General features: G+C 37.2%; 1 pseudogene; it reads right to left on the bottom strand.

Annotated features, from left to right (window-relative positions):
• Window positions 1-4,029: 4,029 nt before the first annotated feature.
• On the bottom strand, window positions 4,030-25,690 carry LOC142540709 (myosin-2-like; annotated as a pseudogene).
• Between the last annotated feature and the right edge of the window lie 1,915 nt (window positions 25,691-27,605).

The raw sequence follows: 27,605 nt of genomic DNA, 5'->3' as shown, positions 1-27,605 counted from the left end.
GCTAGAACCCCGATAGATACCAGTTAACATCTATCAAAGAATCGAGATGAGAGTATGTTTCAATTAGAATACTCTCGAGTCATTGGAAGTCTGATGTACTTAATGAGTTCTACAAGACCAGACATAGCCTATGCAGTAAGCAAATTGAGTAGATTCACGAGTAATCCAGGAGTTGAACACTGGAAAGCAATTATCAGATTGCTAAGATACTTAAGATACACTCGTGATCATGGGCTGCACTATACCAGATATCCTGCTGTTATTGAAGGATACAGTGATACAAATTGGATATCTGATATGAAAGACTCAAAATCTACAAGTGGATTTATATTCACTTTAGGAGGTGCAACAATTGCGTGGAAATCTTCTAAACAAACTGTAATAGCCAGATCCACAATGGAATCTGAGTTTATAGCTCTTGACAAGTGTGCTGAAGAGGCTGAATGGCTGCGTCACTTCTTAGAAGATGTTCCAGGATGGGAAAAATCAGTGCCGGCTATATGCATACATTGTGATAGCCAATCTGCGATTGGAAGGGCACATAATAAAATGTATAATGATTACGTCTAGGCATATACGTCGAAGACATAATACCATTAGACAACTACTCTCAACTGGAGTTATCTCTGTTGACTATGTAAAGTCAAAGGATAATATAGCGGATCCACTGACCAAGGGGTTAAACAGAGAGTTAGTTGCGAAATCGTCAAGGAGAATGTAGCTCAAGCCTATAGAATAAATTGGTGCGAAGGAAAACTCAACCTACGCTGACTGGAGATCCCAAGAACTAGGTTCAATGGGACAACCTAATCGCACTAATTTGGATAAGCAATGTGGGGGTTATCCCTAGTCCATTCCTATTATGAAACAGTGAATGTTGAGGATAAGCTTACGTCTTTTAATGATTCTGATATGAAGCAATATAGAATCACCTATGTGAGAGAGAAGTGGGGCCGCTTCGAAGGAATTGCAGGGCTCAATTCTAGACCCTCTTGCAGAACCAGGCGTGTGTTCATGGCCAAAAAGAACACAATCATGAGAACTTAATAGTATCAGGGAGAGTCTTGTGTGAAGTATATCACCATTCACACAAACGGATGTACAGTTCAAAGACATCACGTATACTGTCAACCAGTGAATTAATATGCTTTCATAAAGGAAGGTTCAAAGGGTAATACCTACCTATCCTATGCAAGACACAACTGTCGAACTTTATCAGTGGAATCCTTTCATATAACGTTAAATTCCCATTCATGTGAGGGATTGTTGGATTAAAGGTGGACTTTTAGGCTTATGGGCTTTCCATGTGAGTGAATGAAAATTTGGAAAGGTGGGTTTGTCCCACATTAGAAAAATGAAGTGGTATAGATAAGTTATATTGTGTTACACTTTATGGAGGTGTAACTATGATTGGTCAAGAGTCTCTCTCTCTCTCGCACACAGGCGCAGGAGGGGTGCAAATCATGGGCCCGATTTGCAGTGAAAAAAAGGCTTGACTTGTGTGCAAGCGTACGAGCGCGACCTGGGTGCGTCGAATGTCGGACCGATCAAGGCAAAATTTGCCTAGCAGTCTATGCCATCTTTTGTTATTTTTTTTCAGTTGAGACCTTTCACATGCCCTTGAGACCTTTCGCATGGCATAACTGTTGGTGCTTCATCTCCCCAACTGTTGGTGCTTCATCTACCATCTTTAAGGCATATTTAAGGCAACCTGTGACCTTTCATATGGATGGTATTGACATGTATAAATAGGGGATGTACCTAGCCTAGAAAGAGAGACCGAAAAATCCACTTTCTCCTGCTGCTACAGTTACTCTGCTTATTCTGCTACAGTAGAAATTCTGCTACAGTGCTTCTGCTCTGCTACAGTACTTCTGTTCTGCTACAGTACTTCTTTTCTGCTACAGTACTGCTGCTTCTGCTGCTACAGTACTGCTTCTGCATGTTCTGATTCTGCTCTGTTCACTTATAAAGTTCACGTACTGATTTTGTTCGCTAGCATAGTGCTTTGTGCTGCAACTCTGCTGGTTTGCCCGTTGTATCCTGGAAAACAGACGTCTGCTGAATCCTCGGAGCACATACCGGAGGGGGTGAATCTGTTTTAAGGAAACTATACAAGCTATAGGCCTCAGTTTGATTTAATTAAGCATTATTCTATTGTTTTCCTCAAGATACTGATTTGCTGTTTTTATACATTAGTCATACTCTACTGTGAACAGCACGCTTGTTTGATTTATTGCATATCTGTCCTGTTTTTTCATATATTTTTATCAACATCGACAGCTATAATTCCCATAACAATCAATCTACACCATCCTTTCATCCGATATTCTCCTTCAAGGAAGTCGTAGGATATAATCTTCCCCTCTCATATCTCAACTTGCATTCTCCAAAAAAAAAACTAAGTTAAAAAAATCCAGCAAGGGGAATCAGGCACAGGAACAAATTTGACAAGCAGAAATGGCGTCAATGGCTGCCAGCGCCATTCTTGGGACAAACCAAGAATGTCAATCCTTTAAGAGATGTTGTCTTAATGGGGAATGGCAAATACACCATGGTACTCCTTCAAGATTATAAGAATCACATGCACACATAGGGAAAAACACGTTGAGCTGTGTTAAAAGGCTATAAACTATTTTTTGAAGTTCATACTAAATTTATCTGGATTCACATCAACCATATGAACAGATGCAATCATTAAAAATGAAGTAAAAGGAGTGATACTCACTTGCGATATGAATTTGTTTGTGATACTTGACAGGGTAATGACTTATGGTACGGCACAGATCGTGTGAAGTACTTGGGACCCTTTTCGGCTCCATCGTACCTGACCGGAGAATTTTCCCAGTGACTATGGTCGGGATACTGCTGGTCTATCTGCTGATCTTGAGGCCTTTGCCAAGAACAGAGGCCTCGAGGTATGGTGTATTAGTCCTATCTCCCATTTTCAAGAAGCATAAATAGCATCATTATGTAAATTAATGCTTGCAACTTGCTCCCACCTAAAAAATTTGTCCAGGTGATCCACGGTCGTTGGGCCATGCTCGGAGCTCTGGGATGCATCACCCCTGATGTTCAAAAGCGGCTGAATGTTGAATTCAAAGAGCCCGTGTGGTTCAAGGCCAGATCCCAGATCTTCACCGATTGTGGATTGGACTACTTGGGCAATCCAAATCTTGTCCATGCACAAAGCATCTCCCAGTTCTTGGATTCCAAGTTATTTTAATGGGACTGGTGGAGGATATAGAATCAACGGCTTGGATGGAGTTGGAGATGGCAACGATCTCTACCCTGGTGGCCAGTACTTTGACCCTCTTGGCTTAGCCAGTGATCCTGTTACATTTGCTGAGCTTAAAGTGAAGGAAATCAAGAACGGAAGACTGGCTATGTTTCCCATGTTGGATTCTTCGCACAAGCTACTGTCACTGGCAAAGGTCCCCTGGAGAATCTGTTGGATCATCTTGATAACCCTGTAGCTGATAATGCCTGGGTTTATACCACCAAGTTTACACCTGGATCAGAGATATGTGCACCTTTGTCCCAAGTGTTTGCATAAACAATGTATTGATTCCATAATAGTGGAGAACCCCCTCGCCAGATTTATTCAATTCAATGACGTGACAATTTGTCTTCAGCAACCTCAAAGACCTGGCCGATAACATACTAAAGATAAACATGAGCTAAAATCTCATGAACAAAGATGTAATTTAAGAAAACTTAATTAGGGAAAATCACAAGCTGCCACAATTTTTTCTTGTGCCACATAATGTCCTAATATCGTTCTTACAGGAGAAGTCAAATGATACAGACGTTTCTCTTCCTGCTGTGTCTAACTAATTACAACATACAGTCTAGTTCTAAACACAGAATCATTCACTCAGGAGCATGATGGTTGCAATTCCCTCGAAAATAGAAAACAGAGATCTATAAACATTTGCTCATCTCTGTCCTAGTCTAAACTTACATAGTCCCCCATCAGCGACATGGGGAACAATAACAGTCTTGAAAAGAAGCATCTCAGACTTGGAAGCTAAAACATTATACATGCCCTTCTCCACCATTTCCTTCGATTTTTCTCCACGTCGGCCAGCCCCAGCTTGTGGGCTTTTGTCTTGGCTTCACTTAACTGAACCTTGTAGCCTTTTTTCCAAGCCTCGAACCTCTGTTTCAGTTTCTGCACTTCCTCAACAGGATTTACAGAATAGGACTGTCCAGACTTGCCTTCCACAATTGCCAAGGCTTCATCTTCAAAAACAATTTTCCTTTGGTCAAACTCCTCCACAAGAGGAATGATTGCATTTAACCCACCATTCATCTCACGACATGCCGTGGCCTCCACATCATTTTTGTAGGATTTGACGGGGATGCTACCACCAGGATTCTGGATTCCCATAGGTTGACACGATGTGTTGTCACTATTAAGACTTTTTTGCAGCTGCCAAATTCATCTGCAATAACGAACAAGGAGTAAGCAGCCCTACAGACAGTTATTAAATCATTTAGTTTTAAATACTTTCTTTTTTTCATGGGTTAACTGATTATGTCGCTACAGCCGATGTGACAATAAAGCAAGACTTCACAAAAGCTGATATATTTAATTCCCTGTTTTATTTAACATTACAAATGTTTTAGCCCTCCGTTTTTCGGAATCATAATTTGTCTCACATTAGCCTAACTTCAGCCATAGATAAATATGAGTGAATAGAGGACTGCCTGTATGCTCAGTTTCATCCTAGACAGACTTGAATATCAACTTCCTGTTGACAAACCTAAGCAACTATTGATCATGGCTAATATATAAGTTCAAAAACAACCCACTTTCAGCAATTGAGGGCATCCTTTAGCTGGATGCTTCCTGTCAACAGTGTTCATTGCCATATACTGGAAATCATAGCAAAAGAATAAGAATAACTCACTTGTAAAGATAAAATCTGAGTTTGCCACATTTCCTCCATGGATTTCATCTTCCCATCATATTCTGACCACCGCGCCTCAAATTGCTGTACTTGCGCTCTCAAAACCTCGATTTCATTTTCCTTCTGTAAAAGTGTCACCTCTGCCATCAGTACCTGCCTTTTAAGTTCTTCAGCACCCAAAGGTAACAGATGTGGTGGCAAATCCTGCTCAGTAGATCGAAATTAGGCATAGTCAGTATCAGTTTTATTCCACTTCCCTTCATAGACGATCACATCCACAACAATTCTAAGAAATTTGTAGTAAAGTGGACCAATGGGCACCAGTTCAGTTGCACTCATTCACTTCACTGCCAGTTAAACATAACCCAGAACCAAAACGTGAAATAATTGATAAAGCATTTCCTTGCAATGTAACCCAAGACTTAAGAGTTTGACATTCAGAGTGTTTTTCAAAAATAAAAGAAAAAGGTAAAACGGCAGAAAAACGAAGTCTATTTGTCGTGTGAATAAATTTTTAAAATTTAAAGTAAAAGCATTAACTTCTAAGACATAAGATAACAAAATTAGCAGATACAAGGTTTCAAACGGGAAGCCAAGTTTAGATAGGTTGTAGAGGAGTAAAATGTTTTGTTTCTTGTCTCATTTTCTACGAATTGGATGAAAATAATTCAATCTCTTGGAAAAGAAATAAAAAAAGATGAAATTAAAAATATTTTCGATTAAAAACGATGCAAGTTCTTTGAGATGAGTAGTCAAAAGCAATTTTTATTTGTTGAAATAACTGAAAAATAACATCAGTAAGTAGTTTTTAGTTTTTGCGTATGTTATTCTTAAATTAAATAAAAAATAATGCATATAATAATAAATAAAATTCCTATTAGTAAATACAAAATTAGAGATATATAAAAATAAAATTACATAAAAACCAATAAATCATTAAAAATGTTCATAAAACATGTTCAAAAAAAGAATAATTTGTAAATCATATCAAAGCAAAAAATAATTTGGACAGTAAAAACCAATCAAATGTAAAATATAATATTTATTTAAGAAGAAAACGAATGTAGATAAATGAACTAGGTAAAAAAGAGTTAAATTTAACTCGAATGCGAAGAATATAAAATGTATTTAACTTGTTAAATAATAACAATATAAATATAAAAAAGGCCATCAATATGAGGAGTCAGATACCCTTTTTGGCTTATTGAGCTTATCATTTATCAAGAAACAGATGCTGCAAAACATGACTACTTAATATTTACATATTTATATTTTCTGAAAAACATCTAAAAACACAAATAACATTTTTCTAAGGGTTCCATCAAGTTATTGCTTTCGAAACACCGTACCTCGACTTTAGAATCCTTCTTCAACATTTTCTGTTTATTAACATTGTGAAGGCAACTCAAATGTCTTCGAACCAACCATCCACGGATAACTGCAGACAAGAGCATGTGAGGATAATGATACTTCATTGTCCCAATGAGGACTTAAAGATGACTCTTACCAGATTGTATTTGCAAAACCGCCACGAGCTGCTCATCCAACGCCTTTGTTACTACCTGCTTTTTCAACTTAAGAAAACCATACTCCTTTCTGGATATTTCGCCACGAACATCTGAAAAAATAATTATCATTTTACTTATCAATAGCATTAAATGAGATCAATTGGCATGAAAAAAGAATGTCATATCATTTAACAAATGTGATCCTGATCCAAACACTGGAAATACAAAGAAGTCAGGGCCAGAACTATAAAAACAACAAACAATTCTTGAAGCTATATACAACCTGTCCCCAAAAATAAAGAGAGAATCTGATAGGGGCAGTAGTTCAAATATATCATCAGAGAAGAAAAGTATTCTTCTCTCTAAAATTTCAAAGGGAGTTGATTGATTTGATGATGAAAAATTACAGTAAAAATCAGTTTTACATGATTGCAATTTGGTCACTCCTTGCTTGACTTCAAGGAAATTTTGAAGAGGGCGATGACTGCGGAAGCACTTCTGCACCTCAAGAGAACCCTGAAAAGCTTGTTTTCTAACTTCTTCCAAGGCACCAATCTGTTGCACACAGTATACAGACGATGAGGCATACTAATCTGTGAGATCGACTAACATCCTAGAAGCAACCTCCAGGAAATGTTGGCAACAGATGCGCAACTCCAGAAAATAATAGAATCAACTGAAATTGCTAGATGAAAGATAAACCGGATTCAATCATTCTTTGCTTCAGTATTAACTTCTACTACTTCTGAAACTAACCATAAAATCTAAAAGAAGTGCATCAACTAGTAACATTCATTACACCTCCAGTAGATTCTGAAAACCAAAACTTCCGTAATGCTGTTAGTCTTAAGCCAGTTACTTATTGATATTAATCCAAAAATATCATGTCCTGGAATACAATATAATGAAAGCCAAACTATCAAGATCCAAATCTTTGCGGCCATATAAGAAGAGCATGAACAATAAATATTAGAAACTAACCTAACACAAACACAAAAACACACCTGTCCTGCACGGAATTACAGTTTCGTGAAACCGACTTGATACATTTCTGGGAGGATATCAAACTGCTGCAGAATGGCAACTGATGTGGTTAAAGGATCTTGACAAACATTATTTTCTGGAAGCAGGAAGCCATACCTGAAATCCCTCCCAGCAGATTATAAAATATCAATACAACCATAAGGAGTGAATAAAAAATTAAGATAGCCACATTATACCTCCTTGCAAATTCTTGATGTGCCATTCGAGCGGGGTAACCTGATCTTGAAATCCTAACCCCTGCTAGAACCCCACAGCATCTGAGCTGCTTGAGCACAAGATCCTTTTGAAACTCATCATGAAGCTGCTTAGTATTTGGTTTTATGCAATAAATAAAGTGTGGCGTCGTGCTTTCAAGGTGACTCATTAATTTAAATAGCTGACCCTGCAATCACAAAAGAAAGTAAAAAACATTCTTAACTCATGCAACTTGCACGGAAAGTTTGTATCGATTAAGTGTATGCCCAAAGGGAAACATCAAGGGTGGACGTTACGATCATTTCTATACAATCCAACATGCTGATTACGCTAAAAGAAGAATTAGCTCAACAGTTTCAGCATTTTTCCATCTGCCGAAGTGCAGTTATCCATTTGTTTCCAACTTTGTATTCTTTTGGCGTAAATGGTCCAATAATAAATGGGGCTAGGAATGGGAGAAAAAGCCACACCTTGAATTTTGTGGCTGCACTTTGCTGTTCGCAAGCTAACTGGGATTCTTTAAGCAATATAGATGTAAACAACTGAGGAAGCCGACTAGTGCATGACGAGAGTAATTGAATGACATCAAATTGCATTTGATCTCTGTTCTTTTCCAAGAATCCATCCGAGTCATAAAGTACCTAAACACAAAATTTAACATCAGTAAGAAGTTTGAAATCATTTTAACAGAGAAATTAAAAAAAAATGAGCCGTGTATAAAAACATTGCCATTTTAAAACATCCACATCATATTATTGTGTATTGTACGCTGCAGATGATACGGGAAATATTTCTCATATATTTTTCCTATCCCCATTTATTCTTTATGGTATCAAGAGCCGAAGGGTTCTTCTCCATCGACATAAACAATGCCTTCCGATTCCGATGCAAACACGTCTTATGCTTCTAAAATCCAAGGCGACAAGCTCCCAACAGAAAATTCCTTCCTTTCCGAAGGAGATTTTTCATCGCTGCAAATCATGCTCAACAAACTAAATAGCTAAAACTATTTACAATGGACCCAATCAGTCAAGATCATTATTTGCAGCCGACGGAAGTTGGCTATCTCTTGGGCAATCTTACAGCACCCAAATCAATCGACTCCTCGTACAAAAACTTGGATGGCAGAAAATTCAATTGTGCTTGTTGGCTGATCAACTCCATGGAAACTAAAACATTAATCGTCGCTATCTTTGGTTTCAGACCGCAAAAGAAGTGTGGGATGCGGCGCGAAAAATGAACTCTGACTTGGGAAAATCTTCTCATAATTTGAGCAAAGTTCAAAGCTTAAAGAATTAAAACAAGGCCAAAATTCCTTGGTCAACAATCAAACACCATTGTCGGGTGGATCTTATTCTTTGACTCAATCTTATAAATTCCACTCAGTTTTTAGTGCATCATTTCAACCATCTTGGATAATTGACTCCGGTGCCTCCGATCACATGACAGGAGACTTGAGCCTTTTTGTTCTTATACTCGTAGTTCGAGTCCATATTAAGATTGTTGATGGTTCGTTAAGTCTTGTTGTTGGAGTTGGTGATATTCAACTCTCAGAGGATATTATGCTAAAACAAGTGCTTCATGTTCCCTCTCTTTCTTCCAATTTCATTTATGTTTATAAACTCACCCATGATAATCAACGTGTTGCTAAATTATTGCCTTGTTCTTGTACTTTTAAGGACCTACCATCGGGGATGACGATTGGCATTGCTAAGATTCACGATGGCCTCTACTATCTTGAGTTTGCTCCGCCAAGAAATTAGCAGGCTCTAGTGCCTAGTGTAGCTTCTCGTTTTGTTTCTAGTTCTAGGAAAATAATGCTATGACATCATCGTTTAGGTTGTCCTAGTTTTTCTTATTTGAAACGATTGTTCCTATCGTTATTTGATAACAAAAATATTGGTTTTCTTACTTGTGAGATTTGTCAATTAGCCAAACATACTCATTTATCTTTTCCCCACAAACCTTCTACACCTTTTTCATTGATCCACAGTGCCATTTGGGGTCACTCATCAATCACTACATCCCATGGGAAACGATGGTTCATAACTTTCATCGATGACTATACGCGAGCGACTTGGGTATGTATACCTTCTTCATAATAAATCTGATGCCAACAAAACCTTCCAAACATTTCACCAAATGGTCCAAACTCAATTCCAAGCTGCATTCAGAACCTTAGAACTGATAACAGTAAAGAATATTCCAATGCTGTTATCGGGGAATACCTATGGCATCAAGGCATAATCCATCGGAGTTCTTGTGTCGATAGTCCAAAACAAAATGGTGTATCAGAACGCAATGATTGTCATTTATTAGAAGTCACTCGTGCCATCATCTTTACCATGCATGTTCCAAAGTACCTATGGGGGATATCATCCTTAATGTTGCATATCTCATCGATCGCCTACCCAGTCGAACCATAAATTTTGACACCCTGTTATCTCTCCTTAGAAGATCATATCAACATTTGTCCAATTCCAACCGTCTTCCCTTAAAAACATTTTGGTGTACAACCTTTGTTAATGCACATCGTGAATTCTAATCTAAGCCAACAAAACAAAACAAGTGGTAGATTCTCGATCAGGTACTTGTCATGATACTGATATTCCAATTGCAGTAGGGGTGTCAATCGGGTCGGGTGGGTTGGGTTTTCGGGTCAACCCGCGAAATTTTTTTATTTTTTTTCAACCCGAACCCGAAGCAACCCGAAAACCCCCAACCCGAACACGAACTCGTCTAACCCGACTCAACCCGTCTAACCAGCCTAACCCGAATTTTATTTATTTTTTAAAAAAAAATTAATGAAAAAAATTCAAAAAAATTAAAAATAATAATAATATTTTAATTTAAACACATAATAACAAAATTTCCGATTTAAATTTGAAAGTTTAATTGTAGAAAATTAAAGTATATTTATTAAATCAAATAAATAATTGTTAAAAAATAAAAAATATACAAAATAAATATTAAATGATGAAAATTTATCATATAAATATACAATAAATTTTGTTCAAACATACAATATATAAAAATATAGGTAATATTTTCAAAAAAAAAAGTTTTCGGGTCAACCCGCGACCCAACCCGAAACCCGTCTAACCTGGCACTAACCCGAACCCACCCGACCCGAACCCGAAAAACACCAACCCGAACCTGATTTTTTTCGTGTTGGGTCGTATCGGGTTGACGGGTCGTGTTGCATTTTGACACCCCTAAATTGGGGTTAGAAAAACTGTGAGATCTTGCACTCAACACCTGATTTCTAACTTGTATCTTTTTCTAACTCGAGTCTGTCAAGTCTGATGATTCTCGGGTCTATCCAAGAAGCACTAACAATTCCTGAGTGGCGAACAACAGTTTTCGAAGAAATGAATGCGTTGAAACAGAATCAGACATGGAACTTGGTTGAATTGCCAAAAGGGAAAAACACAGTGGGATGCAAATGGGTGTTACAATCAAGTACAAGGCAAACGGTTCAACTGAAAGGCACAAAGCACATCTCGTAGCCAAGGATTCACTCAAACCTATGGCATTGATCATACCTAGACATTCGCACCAGTCGCCAAGCTCAACATTATTAGGATTCTTCTATCCTTACCATGTTGAGTTTACAAACAGTCTGCTTTCACAAATCTTCTTCAAATCTTGACTGGTCACTGCATCAGTTTGATATATAAATATGCATTCTTGAATGGTGAACTCTAAGAAGAAGTCTATATAAGCCAACCTCCAAGATTTGAGAAAGCAGACTTTTGTAAACTCAACAAATCTCTCTATGGGTTGAAATAGTCGTCATGTGCATGGTTTGAAAGGTTTTCCAAGGCAATAAAAAAATTCGGATATAGCCAGGGACAAGCAGATCATACCCATTTTGTCAAACATTCAAAGGAAGAAAGCATCATTACTTGTATAGTAAACGTTGATGACATCATTGTAACAGTGAATGATCGCCATAATATTGAAGATATCAAGTCGGTGATAGCTTGAAGTCAAAGATCTTGGACTTTTGAGATACTTTCTGGGGATGGAATTTGTTTAAAGCAAAAAGGGTATTTCGGTTTCCCAACGAAAATACACTTTAAACCTTCTAGAAGAAACATGCATGCTTGGCTGCAAACCGAATAAAACTCCAATTGAGTCGGGTGTCAAAGGAAAACCGGTGGATAAAGAAAGATATCAGCATCTTGTTGGGAAACTTAGTTATGTCTCATACTCACCCAGATATTGATTTTGATGTGAGTTTAGTACGTCAGTATATGCACTCCCTATGTTAGGGTCATCTAGATGTTGTATACAGAATTTTGAGATACTTAAAACAGATCCGAGCAGAGGTCTCTTTTTGCAAAAATCATTGATCGACGAGTGAAGGACTTCACTGGTACAGACTGGGCTAGATCTATCACTGACACAAATCTACATCTGGGTATTGCACTTCATTTTGGGGAAATTTGGTTATTTGGAACAAAAAGAAACAGTTCATTGTTGCAAGAAGTGGTGCAGAATCAGAGTATATAGCCACGACTCAAGGAGTATGTGAACTCAATTGGATAAGATGCATGATGGAAAAATTAAAAATAACATTCATGGATCCCACACAGCTTTTTGTGACAACAAAACAACAATCTGCCTTCAAAATCTTGTTCATCGCGATAGGACAAGGTACGTAAAAGTTGATCGACACTTTGTTAAAGAAAAGTTGGAGCAAGGCATGATTAGCGTTGAATACATGCCCATTTCTAACCAACTTGCTCATTTAAGATATTCAGTGAAATAACTCTATTAAGATTTTCGGAAGAGACGCATTTTCAACTTTGCCTCTCAACAGAACTATTGTAAAATAAAAAGAAAAATTGAAGAGAAGGCTTAGCTATTAAAATCACTTTATTGCATGATTGAACTTAATACATGAAACTGATATATGTTGCTGGAAAGACCAGGTCTTAATAATTTGAAGCAGATGGTTAGATACAGCAGCAGTCCCAAGACACTTGGAAATCTAATGCGCACATAAATAAGTTGGGCAAACTCACATGAAACTAGACAACCCATAAGATACTAAAATATTATATAAAATCAAATACTTGCTGAATGCTTTTCGAAAATAACACATTCCCTGACAATAATGATTATCATTTATCATAGACCATCCGAGAAGCAAAGGCACAACGATATATAAAACTAACCTCTCCACAGGAATGGTGGACACTGAATGCTCCATCTCTATCTCCTTTAAAACAACTATGAGCATTCAGGTGCTGCTTAAGCTTACAAGCAAAAGTCAAAGCTGTGGCATTGAGGAAACTTGATTCTTCATCCAACAAAGATATTATCCCACTAGGCCTCTGCCGATAGACAAAACAAACTATAAGAATTACACTATACCGTACCAACAACCTTCTATTTTTCTTGCACGAGTGAATATGCCTATAAGTCTATTACAGGTTTATATTAAACATAAATCTAAAAGATTGAAGCAGGGAGCACACATGAATTTGGAAGTAAGAAATGTTAGCAATTCTCTACCAACAATAAGTCTTGGCCTAGACATAATTCACAGGGACCCACCACATAAACACATATTTAGATTAACCATGTAAAATCTTGAATGTATCAGAAAAGGAATTCTAAAAGGAAATAAGAAAACCAAAAGGATAAAAAATAAAGAAGAGGTAAGAAAACATGATAAGTCCCTAAGCATACAATACGTGGAGAAAAGAAATACCTTCTCAAAGAGATCTAAACAGTCTTGGTTGTCTACAAAATCAACTTTTGTCCAGTCAATTCCATCCACCTCGTAATCCTGGAATCTTTATGTCATCATTATGCATAACATTTAGAGTACTAGAAAAATATTTCAGGAATCTTCTAAAAAGATTCAACCGAAAATCTATGAGCTACTGAAAGTCCAAGGAGTGCTATCTTGCGCACGAAATGGCACATCAACGTGCATAGATGGGGCAGAATTCTTGAAAATTTTAAGACATGACAATGCTATTCCATGTCCACGCGTACATTAATAAAGGAAGAAACAAAATGTCCACGTGTACATTAACAAAGCACTCAAAATGTCACGGCACAGCCCACTTGTGGTATTGTCCGCTTTGATCCGAGGCCTCACGGCTCTAAAATACGTCAAAGCCTCCTGGATAACCTGCTATGGCATCAAAACAACCACAGCATAAAAGAAAAGAAGGGTCAGGCCCCAGAATGACAAACCGATAATATAACTGACATGAAATAAAATCAAGTAAAATGCAATGAAATGCAATGCAATGCGTGTCGGTAACAACGAAATAACGGATATCAAAACGGAGTCCAAATGAAACGCATCAGCAACAGGAACAGTGGCCATCCATGCCAGGAATGCAGCAACGAAAAATCAAGCTGCCGTTCATCCATGCACGTAGCATCGAGGGTCCGGTAGCGACCCGGTCAGTCTTCGTGCAGTCATCAGGAGTGTGCTAATAAACCTATCATTCGCTCCATAGATGACTCAACAGCTCAACAGATCAATAATGATAGCAATCAACGGAGTCAAGGCTCGAAATGCTATGCACTAATAGTATCAACTCAATAAATACATGAATACATTCACGTTATTCACAGAAGCACATAAGGCACGCCACAACTCATTACAAAATACTTAACGTCATTCCACATCATATAGACGTCATTATAAAACAGTTCATGCGTACCTCAACCGAACACCTAATTACCACTGAAAAATCTTAAAGATTTCTCGAAGAATCCGATCCTGTGGCAAATAATACAATGCATATCAAGTTCCATTTATTTTTCCAATATTTGAAAATTTAGCTTAAAATCCATAATTTAGGCTTTAATATTTCTAAAATTAATATACGACAATTCTATAACATCCAAACGCCTAATTATTGAACACTAAAATTCGAAAACCCAATTATAAATTTCTGAATTTTCGAAATTATGTCCAAATAAATTCTGAAATTTTGTTAATACCTCCAATTTGCTCCGATATAGTACCTACAATCAATAATACAATATATATTAATTGTTGGAACTCAAATAAATCAAAATACCCAAAATTCGAAACCCTAAAATCTGAATTATACCTCTGAAATTTCGAAAAAGTGCTCAAAGCTTTGAATTCAAGTTTCAAACACCCTAGATCAAGGCTTTCTACTGATTTTCCAGCGAAAATAGGCGGCGGTCTCCGGCGGATTTACCGGAGTCGCGAGTTTTCTTAGTAAACGTGATATCATATCAATGAATAGCTCTCGTCACGGGCTTTCCGAATATGTATTTACTTTAATTTTGGGTAATCGGAGCGGCCAAAATCGACGGATAAAATTTCAAAATTGAAGATGAAAGAAGCTTCGGCCGTTTACAGAAAGTTACGGATGATGATGATGATTATTTTATTTTATATATATATATATATATATATTAACTTACTTAATGAAATTGGGCTGGGCTTTAGGGAAATTGGGCTTTCACATTCTCCCCTACTAATATAAGATTTCGTCCTCGAAATCTAGCATACACATCACTTATACAAAAATGGTTTATGAACATTTACCACTGATAATACATAGGAAAATCAGAATACATGGAGTAATTTATTGCATTTTCAAACAAATGAGGTCATTCCTAACACATCTTAGATTCTTATTCTCATGTAACTTCTTCTCTTCCATGTCTACTCCATTGCACCATAACCAGTGAAATCGTCTTATTCCTGAGTTGTTTTTCTTTAAGATCAAAAATTTGCACTGGATGCTCAACATAGCTAATGGAACTATCCAACTCCACCTCATCAGTGCTCAAGACATGAGAAGGATCTGGCTCGTACTTTCGTAACATAGATACATGAAACACATCATGTATCGCAGACAAACTCTGCGGCAAGTCCAAACGATAAGCCAAAGTGTCAATCCTCTCAACAATCGCATAACGACCAATATAACGCGGAGCTAGCTTCTCTTTGCGCCCAATCTCATAGTACCACGAAACGGTGATACTTTCAAGAAAACCCGATCGCCAACCTGAAATTCTAAAGGCCTAAACCTTTTATTAGCATAACTGGCTTGACGATCCTGACCTTCTTTCATTCTTTTCCTAATCATTTCAACCTTCTCTTTCATTTCTTGTATAAATTCTGGCATTGACGTCTATCGTTCTCCTATATCTTCCCAGCATATCGGAGATCTACACTTTCTGCCGTATAAGGCTTCAAATGGTGTCATCCTGATTGTTGCTTGGAAGCTGTTATTGTAAGAGAATTCAACAAGTGACAATGATTCTTGCCAACCACCACTAAAATCCATCATGATTGCTCGCAGTATGTCCTCGAGTGTCTTAATGGTCCTATCTGTCTGTGGGTGATATACAGTGCTCATTGCCAACCTTGAACCCAATGCTGATTGCAAACTACCCCAAAACTTCGAAGCAAACCTGGTATCACGATCCGATACTATGGTTACAGGCACACCATGCAATCTCACTATATGATCGATGTATATTTTTGTCATTTTCTTATAAGTACAAGTTCGATCATAAGGAATAAAATGGGCTAATTTAGACAATCTATCCACAATCACCCAAATCGCATCACAACCATGATTAGAACGAGATAGGTGTGTAACGAAATCCATAACAATGTGTTCCCAATTCCACTGTGGCACTTCAAGACTATGTAATATACCACCGGGTCTGATTCTCTCAGCCTTAACATGTTGGCATGTAAAACATCTAGCCACAAATTCAGAAATCTCTTTCTTCATACCTTCCCACTAGTAATGGAATTTCAAGATATGATACATCTTTCTGATTCCAGGATGAACACTGTGTCGACTACAATGAGCTTCTCGAAGTATAGCTTCTTTTAAGTCTATCAAATTCGGAACCACAAGTCTACCATTATAGCGCAAACATCCATCTGAAGCAACACTGAACTTGTCTGATTGACCTGTCTGAGTCAATTTTTTCAATCTATGAACATGCGGATAAGTTCTCTGTGCTGCTTTGATTTTAGAAACAATATGTGGTTCAACTTGAATAGATGAAACTATAAAGTAGTCGCCCCTAGACTGATAAGTTCATCCTGAAGTTCCCAAATGCACATGAACTTTTGAAATAGTCAAAGATGCCAACATTTTAGGCTGAACCTTGAGCATCTGCAACTTGATTCATTCGCCCTGGTTGGTACTGAATCTCACAATCAAAGTCTTTAAGCAATTCCAACCATCGACGCTAAATGTGTGAAAAGATTTTCAGACTCTTGTAATCAGAATAAATAGCAATCTAGCTCCTCAAGTTCATGCAGTACTAGAGGGGGCAATACATCTGGGTCATCGACTGTTGTGTACTGTGACCGATGTGGTGGAAGACATTTTAGTACACAGTGTGTAGGAGTTCAGGAGTCTTGTTATGTCTGTGGTCAAGTTGGGCATTATGCCAAAGTATGCCCCAATGCACAAAGACAGCAATTTCAGCCACAACAGTCTGGGCACGTTCTCCGAGGACCAGCTTTCAGGCCATATGCTCCTACACAGTCATTTCAGCAGTCCGGTTATCCACCACCTAGAGGTCCTGCTCAGCAGCAATTTACGGTGCTACAGCAGGCTCGAGTCCATGCATTGACTCAGGATCAGGATCAGGATGCACCATGAGGAGTGATTGCAGGTATTTGCTATGTTTTCGATTATTCTGCGCGTATATTGATAGACACTGGAGCATCTCATTCATTTTTATCTGCTGCATTTGTTGATGAGCATGAGATTGCTACTATTCCATTATTGGATACTGTGTCTGTGGCTACTCCTGCCGGTGTATACTTGATGTCTCGTGAGATAGTACTAAATTGTGTGATTAGATTTGAGGATAATATTATGACAACTAATTTAATCAAGTTAGCTAAGTCTGATTTCGATTGTATCCCCGGTATGGATATATTGACAAATTATCGAGCTAATGTGGATTGTTTCAATGGAATTGTCAGACTTAAACCATATTGTGGCAGCAAATGGAACTTTTACGGTTATGATTCACAGTCTCGCATTCCGTTAGTATCGGCGATGGAAATGTCAGATTGTCGTCAATAGGTAATGAAGGATTTATGATTTATGCTCTTGACGCGGCACAAAAAGAACGATTGAAAGTTTCTGATATTTCTATTGTCAAGGATTTTCCTGATGTATTTCCTGAAGAGATTCCAGGTTTTCCGCCTCAAAGGGAAATAGATCTTAGCATTGAATTAGGGACAAATCCTATTTCTAGAGCACCATATTGTTTAGCTCCGACAGAGTTGAAAGAACTCAAAGAACAACTTCAGGATTTACTGGAAAAAGGCTATATCAGACCCAGTATGTCGCCTTGGGGAGCTCCAGTATTGTTTGTAAAGAAGAAGGACGGAATGATGAGAATGTGCGTCGATTATCGGCAGTTGAACCGGGCTACTGTGAAGAATAAGTGTCCTCTGCCGCGAATTGATGACTTGTTTGATCAGTTGCAGGGTACTTCTCTGTATTCCAAGATTGATCTTTGTTCCGAATACCATCAGCTTAGAGTCCAAGAGGAAGATGTTCCTAAGACAGCATTTCGGACACGTTATGGACACTGTGAATTCCTAGTTGTGCCGTTTGGTTTGACTAATGCTCCAGCGGTTTTTATGGATTTAATGAATCGTGTATTCCGGGAATTCATAGATAAATTCATTATCGTCTTTATTGATGACATCTTGATTTATTCCAAGTCAAAGAAAGAGCACGAAAAACATTTGAAGTTAGTCCTCCAAACACTGAGGGAAGCGCAATTGCACGCCAAATTTTTTAAGTGTGAGCTCTGGTTGGACAGAGTCTTATTTTTAGGCCATGTTATATCTGCACAAGGAGTATCTGTTGATCTTAGCAAAATTGAAGTTGTTATCAATTGGCCTAAACCAACAAATGTGTTAGAGATTAGAAATTTTTTGGGATTAACTATGTATTATAGGCATTTCATTGAGGGATTTTCTAGAATAGCTAGGCCTATGATCCAATTGACACAGAAAGATCGACGTTTTGTGTGGACTGCGGAATGTGAGTCAAGCTTCCGGACTTTGAAAGAAAAGTTGACCACAGCTCCAGTGCTAGTTTTGCCTTCAGGCTCAGGTGGATTTGTAGTTTGTACAGATGTTTCTCTAAATGGATTGGGTTGTGTTTTGATGCAAAATGGGTGAGTGACTGCGTATGCATCTCGTTACTTGAATATCCAGTTCATGATTTGGAGTTAGCTGCCATTGTGTTTGCATTGAAGGTATGGCGTCATTATCAGGAGAATGTGAGAGCCCATTTTCCCTAAAGTCTTTCCCAATTTCATTAAGCAAGTTAAATATATATATAATAAAATAATCATCATCATCATCCGTAACTTTCTGTAAACGGCCGAAGCTTCTTTCTTCTTCAATTTCGAAATTTCATCTGTCGATTGTGGCCGCTCCGCTTACCCAAAAATTAAAGTAAATACATATTCGGAAAGCCCGTGACGAGAGCTATCCATTGATACCACTTTTGCTAAGAAAACTCGCGATTCCCGTAAATACGCCAGAGACCGCCGCCTATTTTCGCCGGAAAATCAGGAGGAAATCTTGATTTAGGGTGTTTGAAACTTGAATTCAAAGCTTTGAGCAATTTTCGAAATTTCAGAGGTATAATTCAGATTTTAGGGTTTCGAATTTTGGGTATTTTGATTTATTTGAGTTCCAACAATTAATATATATTGTATTATTGATTGTAGGTGTTATATCGGAGCTAATTGGAGGTATTAAAAAAATTTCAGAATTTATTTGGACATAACTTCGAAAATTCAGAAATTTATAATTAGGTTTTCGAATTTTAGTGTTCAATAATTAGGCATTTGGATGCTATAGAATTGTCGTATATTAATTTCAGAAATATTAAAGCCTAAATTATGGATTTTTGGAATTTTAGGCTAAATTTGCAAATAATGGAAAAATAAATGGAACTTGATATGAAATGTATTATTTGCCACATGATCGGATTTTTCGAGAAATCTTTAAGATTTTTTAGTGGTAACTAGGTGTTCGGTTGAGGTACGCATGAACAGTTTTATTATGACGTCTATATGATGTGGAATGACGTTAATTATTTTGTAATGAGTTGTGGCGTGCCTTATGTGCTTCTGTGAAAAACGTGAATGCATTCATCATTTATTGAGTTGATACTATTAATGCATAGCATTTCGAGCCTTGACTCCATTGATTGCTATCATTATTGATCTGTTGAGTCATCTATGGAGCGAGTGCTAGGATTATATCACTCTTGACATCTCATCGATGGAGCGAGTGATAGGATTAACACACTCCTGGTGACTGCACGAGGACTGACCGGGTCGCTACCGGACCCTCGATGCTACGTGCATGGATGAGCGGCGGCTTGATGTTTCGTTACTGCATTCCTGGCACGGGTGGCCACTATTCATGTTGCTGATGCGTTTCATTTGGACTATGTTTTGGTATCCGTTATTTCGTTGTTACCGATACGCATTGCATTGCATTTTACTTGATTTTATTTCATGTCAGTTATATTTGTCATAATTTTATCGGTTCGTCGTACTGGGGCATGACCCTTCTTTTCTTTTATGATGTGGTTGTTTTGATGTCATAGCAGGTTATCCAGGAGGCTTTGACGCGTTTAAGAGCCGCGAGGCCTCGGGTCAAAGCGGACAATATCACGAGTGGGCTGGGCCATGACATTTGGTATCAGAGCCAGTGTGTGTGGGTGCCGCACGTTGTGACGCGTTTTAAAGCTGTGAGACCTCGGACCAAAGCGGACAATATCACAAGTGAGCTGGGCCGTGACATTTGGTATCAGAGCCAGTGTGTGTGGGTGCCGCACGTTGTGACGCGTTTTAAAGCTGTGAGGTCTTGAGCCAAAGCGAACAATATCACAAGTGGGCTGAGCCGTGACTTTTGGTATCAGAGCCAGTGTGTGTGGGCGCCGCACGTTGTGACGCGTTTTAAAGCCGTGAGGCCCCGGCCAAAGCGGACAATATCACAAGTGAGCTGGGCCGTGACATAAAGCAAATCTGCGATATTAAAAATAAAACTAGATAATGATTCATGTTCGCCTAAAAGTCAAAAGAGTGAATGCAAGCAACAAAATTTGTCATCAATCAAGCCTCAAAAAATTCATGTGAAGAATTTGAAAACTATTAAAAACTTCTCTACAATTTTTAAATTGTTGGCACACCCTCGGGGATTAATCTATGTCAGGGTGAGCCCCATATGCATGCTAACCATGTCCAAAGCCGTCATTTCCTAAGTTTTTCTAAACTCAAAATGTCATGTCAAACAAGTGTTGAAACAGTGTAGGAATCTGAAACTGGACAAAAAAATATTTGAGTCCCAGTAAATTCTTGATTGTGCAAGATAAGTCATATAGGATAAAATTGCAAGCACAGTAATCTGCCTCAGATTTATTGTTTCACCAGATAGAAAGCCCAGCCTTTTAGCAGATTATCATAATCAATGATAACTGCAGTGATGTGGTTCAATTTCTTGCAAATGGACATGTTAAAGGGGCGTGGTATGAACCAACCATGACATGACTTATTTCGCACTCATAGTAACATATATGTTGCTTACCTCTTGCACAAGTTTGAAAAGATGCCGAGTAAAATGTTGCTGGAGCCTCTCATGAGCATAATTTATGCAAAACTGTTCAAAGCTATTTTTCTGGAGTAAAAATGCAAAATAAAAGAAGAATGAACAGGAGTGAAATATGGGTATATTATGATATCAGAAACAACAAAAACTTAACCAGTTTTTACTTCGAATGATTCAAACCCGTGAACATCTAGAATGCTTATGGATTTCCCAGAGTGCTGTTTGCTCACTGCAAGAGCTGAATTGATCTCTTCTACAAGCCAGTAGAACAAGCTCGCATACATGAACTTTGCTAGTGCATCTCTTGTATCTCTTGCCTAAATCAAAAATAAAAATAGATTCTATTTTCGTTAAAACGGGTTGGTAGTTGAATTTAGTTAAGAATACATAATCTTTCTCAAAGAACGCATTGCATGTGCCAGAGGACTGGCAAGAAATATTGGTGCAACTCTGTATGGTTGTGAGACCAAGAAACAGCTAATCTTTGAAGAACAAACATGAAATTTTTTTTTAATGAACCTTTTGTAGTGTCAGCCTCTCGGTGACTTCTTCATTTCCATCTATTCTACAGGATGACAAAGCATGTATTAGGTCCTGTGCACTGCAGCCTATCAAGCTAGCGGCATTGGTAACAGCTGCATCAGATAAAGGAAACTAACTATGATTTGGTAAATGAAAGCACCTATACATTAGCATGGATATCAAAAATTTCAGGCACCTGTGTCCAACCTTACCTTAAAAAGAGCTACGAGTCAAAGAAAACAAAGAAATTTAAGATAATTACAGGTGCATTAAGATCGTGTAGAACTAATTTACTAATGCGGAGAAACATGTCTAGGTTGCTTCTGAACAGATATGTTCCCATTCATACTCAACAAAAGTTATCTAATCTCATCGATTACTTCTCTCATATCAACAAGCTGCTGTGAGGCTAATGCTGCTGCCGATCATCTACATCATCCGACTCAACAGACTAACTTCAGTGAATCATCAACATCATGGATCTCAAAGCAATCACTTTGATTGAGATAGTTGTACTCACAAGCCCTTTTTAACTTCAACCTACCTGAAAAGAAACCCATTGACACATGCTAAGCAAAAGAACAAAGGTACTTCTGCATTCCCTATAATGTGAAGACATTTATCTCACCAGATTGCTATTTTCACATGTGAAATAACATAAAATAGTGGTTACCAGAACGTTACGACGGGCATAAGCACCTAGAAAAATTGCACGGTGACGTGATTTGCAGAAGAAAAGGAAGAAATGGCAACCTATCAAGCGGAAAATGCTGAAAACAAACCTCGGAGGCCAGATGGAGCACCAGCGCAAAGCTGGTAGAAGATGTGGTATGATCTTTCTCCCTGATCCAGCTGAACCACTCTTGACTGCTCCAATGAGATTTGTTTCAGAAAGTTCATGGAATAGAGACACAACTCAAAGAATCGACTATAATTTTCAAACAGAGACGCTGACCTTATCGATTAGGACTGCACCATTGGTTCATGAATTGATGTTTTTGACATACACAAGGTATTGAAATCAAGTCAGTGAACCACAACACAAACAGAAGTCGACAAACAACATTCCTGATTTTACGAAGTTCAACTTGACCAATAAAGCATACTGACATTTTTGCAATTTAGCACCACACATTTTCCCAGCGGCAGTGAAGTGAATTTCAATTAGCTTTCCCTGCACCAAGTGTGAATTGCTTTATGCCAGTAATGTCTAAAATTATATAAAGATGCCCCTCAAATTATAGCAGAAGAGATGACTCACAAATCGGCTGGAGTTATCATTTATGGATGTTTTAGCATTACCAAAGGCCTCCAGTATGTAGCTTGTCTGTAAGACTTTAGACTCTATTCCACCACAACCTCCATCAAGCGCAGCCAAGTATTTCATGGCAAACTTGGCTGTTTCTGTTTTTCCAGCTCCACTCTCCCCGCTAAAATTTTACAACCATCAACAAAATGAAATATTGAAGCAGTGTATAATCAAGCAACAAAAAAAGCATCAAAACGGAAGCGGATTACAGAAACTAATGAATGGAGATATAAAAACTTCAACCAACCTGATGATGATGGATTGGTTTTTTCATCTGCAAAACTCAAAAAAATGAAAAGAAGAATTGAGTAAATAGGAGCCTTATTGACATATTAACTCTATGGAGCTCTTGAACAAAACATTTTCAGGTAATTTATAGCACCTGCCATCATTTCATTGTATGCTGCATCAGCTATATCATAAATATGAGGGCTGTCCAAAAGCTTCTGCCTATATGCCGTGACTACGTCATTCCCATATAGTTGAACATCTTTGAATGGATTGGTAGCAAGTAAAACTGATCCTGCTTTACTCTATATAACACAGAAAAACGAATCCGTTCAAGAGTGCTCATATTATTACTTTTTTCTTGTTGGGGATGAGTAAGTTATACAGATGCTTACATATATCATGTCTTGGCAAAATCTGTTATGAAGATTATGAAGAACTGAAGGCTCATTCAAGTAAATATGTTGTATAATCTCATTTACGTCCTCAAGAATGTCTGGATTGGCAGGTAAGAGCTCTCTCATAGGAACAGTCACAACCTGTAGTTCATACCATTCGATTATGTTGATATAAAGAAATCCAAGAACCAAATTTTTTTAAAAAAAAAACTATACTTATTCATCTTCAACGTGATTACTTTATGATAGATAGTGAAACATATAACTAACACTTCTATCGGGTAGCACAACAGAAGCTTTCTCCCCTGAAGTTGAAATTATTTTTCCTAATTCCCAAAGTCCATTATGTAGCCGACACCAAACACGAAGTTTCTGAAAAGAAAATGAGAAAGTGATGCTAAAAATACGCATGATTCAACGGTCAATGAATCTTAATATCATGTAGATCATAAGAATTTCAACTTAATCAAATGTTTAAATGTGCAGATCTAAATGGTGTAAATTGTATTAATAGCCAGATGATGAAGCACAGATGTAGGCAACGATTGAATTTCCATTTTGCAGAAAAGGTCTAATCTCAGAAAATTGATTAATGTACAGTACACAAAGATGTCCCAAAATTTCACAAAATAGTAACAAGAACAGTACGCAAATAATAACCCCAAAATAGCAGAGATAATATTTTTTTCTACAAACTTCAACTGTACATTTTTTGGCTCAAATGAAGAAGCTTGAACAGGCTATAAAACGTTCTTTGTCTAATTCCGCTCTACCCATCCAAAACCCGTGTATCATCACATACATTATTCACATGTTCATGAAATACCAAATAAAGAACTGCTGGCCCAAGAACCTCATTAAAAATAATCATGACTGCATTTTTAGAAATTTTAACATAAATATCACTTAATTCAAACAAGAAACCAATAAAGATCAACCGAATTGACTACCTTTTTCATGAAATGTTTTAGGCTATCGTTCCCCGCAAAGTCCCTGAACCCCAAGAGAGATCCAGGGGACGAATCCACGAGCTTGGCGGTGTCCTTCTCCTCCAATCGTGACTCTTGTTCTTCCTTCTCCGCTGAAACCATGATATAGGGCGATTCTCCTGCGTCCATTCCTCTGACCTTTTTAGCCATAAAACTATTCGGCTCATTCCTTATCAAGCCTTTCAAATCTTCCTTCTTCACATTGCAATCTGATGGACTCGAATGTGGTTCAGCTTCCCCACCTTCCATGACCGTTGGCAGCGGTCGCTTGGCGGAAGGAAGCCTTGCCCGAGAGGCGAGCTTGGGACGGACCGGAAGTGCTGGAGCCAAGTCCTTCGGCTTCTCATTCTCGTCTCTTCGCTGGAGCAAATCCAACATTTGCTCCAAAGAGCTCCGGGACATCGAATTTGACGATATAGACAACATATTTCCGCCCAAAAGAGCCCTGAATCCAATCACAAATTCTGCGATTACTCTTCTTTTTTGAAAGCAAGTTCCAAACAACGTCTAAGGTGACATTGCTCAAAACAAGAGCATAAAACCCAAACCCAGATCAAAATCCCAAATAATTCAAAATTACGGCCACATTGCCACAACCTTCGGATTTGAAGACTGCATTACCATGAATCGAACACAAATTCCACGCTTTATCCACACAAAAAAGCCAACATTTCACGAAAAACAGAGTATAAGGTGGCTCGATATTGTAAATTCGATTAATGATATTGCAATGGAGTTCTTAAGACCACCTTTTGTTAATATATGATCTCTAATCATTCGAAATACTTCACAGAGCCAGCCAACCAGAGGAGCGTTGAGATCTGACAAAGGGAATTTGAGTTTGAAAATGGAAAAAACAATAATCCAATAAATTTGCCACCTTTTCAGCTTCCAACCTCGGAATAAAAAAAAAAACTTGAATTTATCAAAATTGATAGAAAGTTTGAGCTGAAATTAATTTAATTATGAATTTGTAAATTTACACATTTAAAAATTAATTATGCATTTAATAAATCATAAATTAATCTAGTTCTGTAGTTGATTTGGATTTTTGTATTTAGTTGTTAATTTATGGTGTTCAAGTAAGTAATATTGGGGTTTTTGTATTTTTTGTTATTTCAGTATATCGAAAATTTCGGTACATATAACTAACATATCGATTATATCGAAATTATACGATATAACGAGATTTCGGTATGGTATCAATATATACAGTTTTATACGGAAAAAATCTTACATTTTTTGAATTTTATAGATTTACTGTTTTAAAATATTATATATTTTAAAATTTTATATATATTTTCAGTATTTTGGTATATATCAAAATTTTCAAATTTCATATCATTATCGTAACGAAAAATTTTGTATCGTTACCGTACTGTACCGAAATCTTCGGTATATCGAAAATTCGGTTAATTCGATATTTTTCGGTACAGTAATATCGGTATTTTTTCTCACTTCTAGTTATTTATATCTTTCAATTCATTATATTCAAACTATAAATATTTATCATCGTATTTCAGAAGTACAATAATGAATTAAGAGTAGGTCTCTTGTGAGACGGTCTCACGAATCTTTATATGTGAGACCGGTCAACCTTACCGATATTCACAATAAAAAATAATATTTGTCATGGATGATCCAAATAAGATATTTGTCTCATCAAATACGACCTGTGAAATCATCTCACATAAGTTTTTGGCTTTAAAATGTAGATATTAATGTAATTTTTATTCGTACTCTCGTTTTATAACAAAAATTATTTTTTTAACCCATGTTTTCTCCCTTTTATGCCACCAAACCTCCGAGAATGTCGGGTTGTGCCTAGGGGTGGCATACCGTACCGTATCGTACCAAAAATCATATACCGTATACCGTACCGAAAATATCGGTATAAGAAAATTCATACTGATACCGTACCGAAAATCGGTATACAGAAAAAATCGTAAATATAACTAGCATACCGATTATATCGAAATTGTACGGTATACCGAGATTCGGTACGATATCGGTATATACCGTTTTATACCAAAAAAACATTACATTTTAAAATTTCAGTATTTCGATGTTCCGGTATATACCGAAATTTTCAAATTGCATACCGTTACCGTACTGAAATCTTCGGTATACCGAAAATTCGGTAAATTCGACATTTTTTTCGGCACGATAATCTCAATATACCGAAAATTACGGTATTTTTTCTTACGCCTAGTTGTGCCAAACTTTTCGATATGATAAATCATTCTCTATGCACGTGATATTTTTATACTTCTTGTATTTAATGAGGTTTGATATTTTTATTCATATATTTTTTACTAAAATAAATTTAATTACTATATCTTAATTATGTTCCGACAATCAATTATAATAAATCACTTCAAAATCATATAATTAAATAACTAAAAATACTGAATTTATTACATACATGATTAAATAGTAAAATTTACATACTCGAACAAAACCAAAATTTAACCATCGGTTCGACTTCGTGAATTTTTAGGCTTCGGTTTTTAGTTGGCATTATCTCATTTTTATTCAAATATTTAACACTGATAAAAAATTCATCCCATTAATTGAGTTCTATTTAATCATACATAAGATATTTGATTAGATTTCGATTTGAGCCACATGCATTATGTTTAATATTTTGGAATTTTTTTTTTAATAATTTCGACGTCGACTTCGTTTGATGATTTCAACTTATTCAAGATTCTAGATTTAAATTCAAATTTATGATCTCCTATTTTTGTAGCAAAATGCCAAAATGACTTGGAGAAAATTAATCGAAAATTTTGTCCAGCTTGCGAAGTATATCTCTTCTTTGGAACTTTGCAAAGATTTGTGTGAG

Source organism: Primulina tabacum, chromosome 3, assembly GCF_025594145.1.
Source record: "Primulina tabacum isolate GXHZ01 chromosome 3, ASM2559414v2, whole genome shotgun sequence".
Lineage (NCBI taxonomy): Eukaryota > Viridiplantae > Streptophyta > Magnoliopsida > Lamiales > Gesneriaceae > Primulina > Primulina tabacum.
The sequence above is the reverse complement of the archived record's forward strand: the minus strand, read 5'-3'. Positions and strand labels throughout refer to the sequence as shown.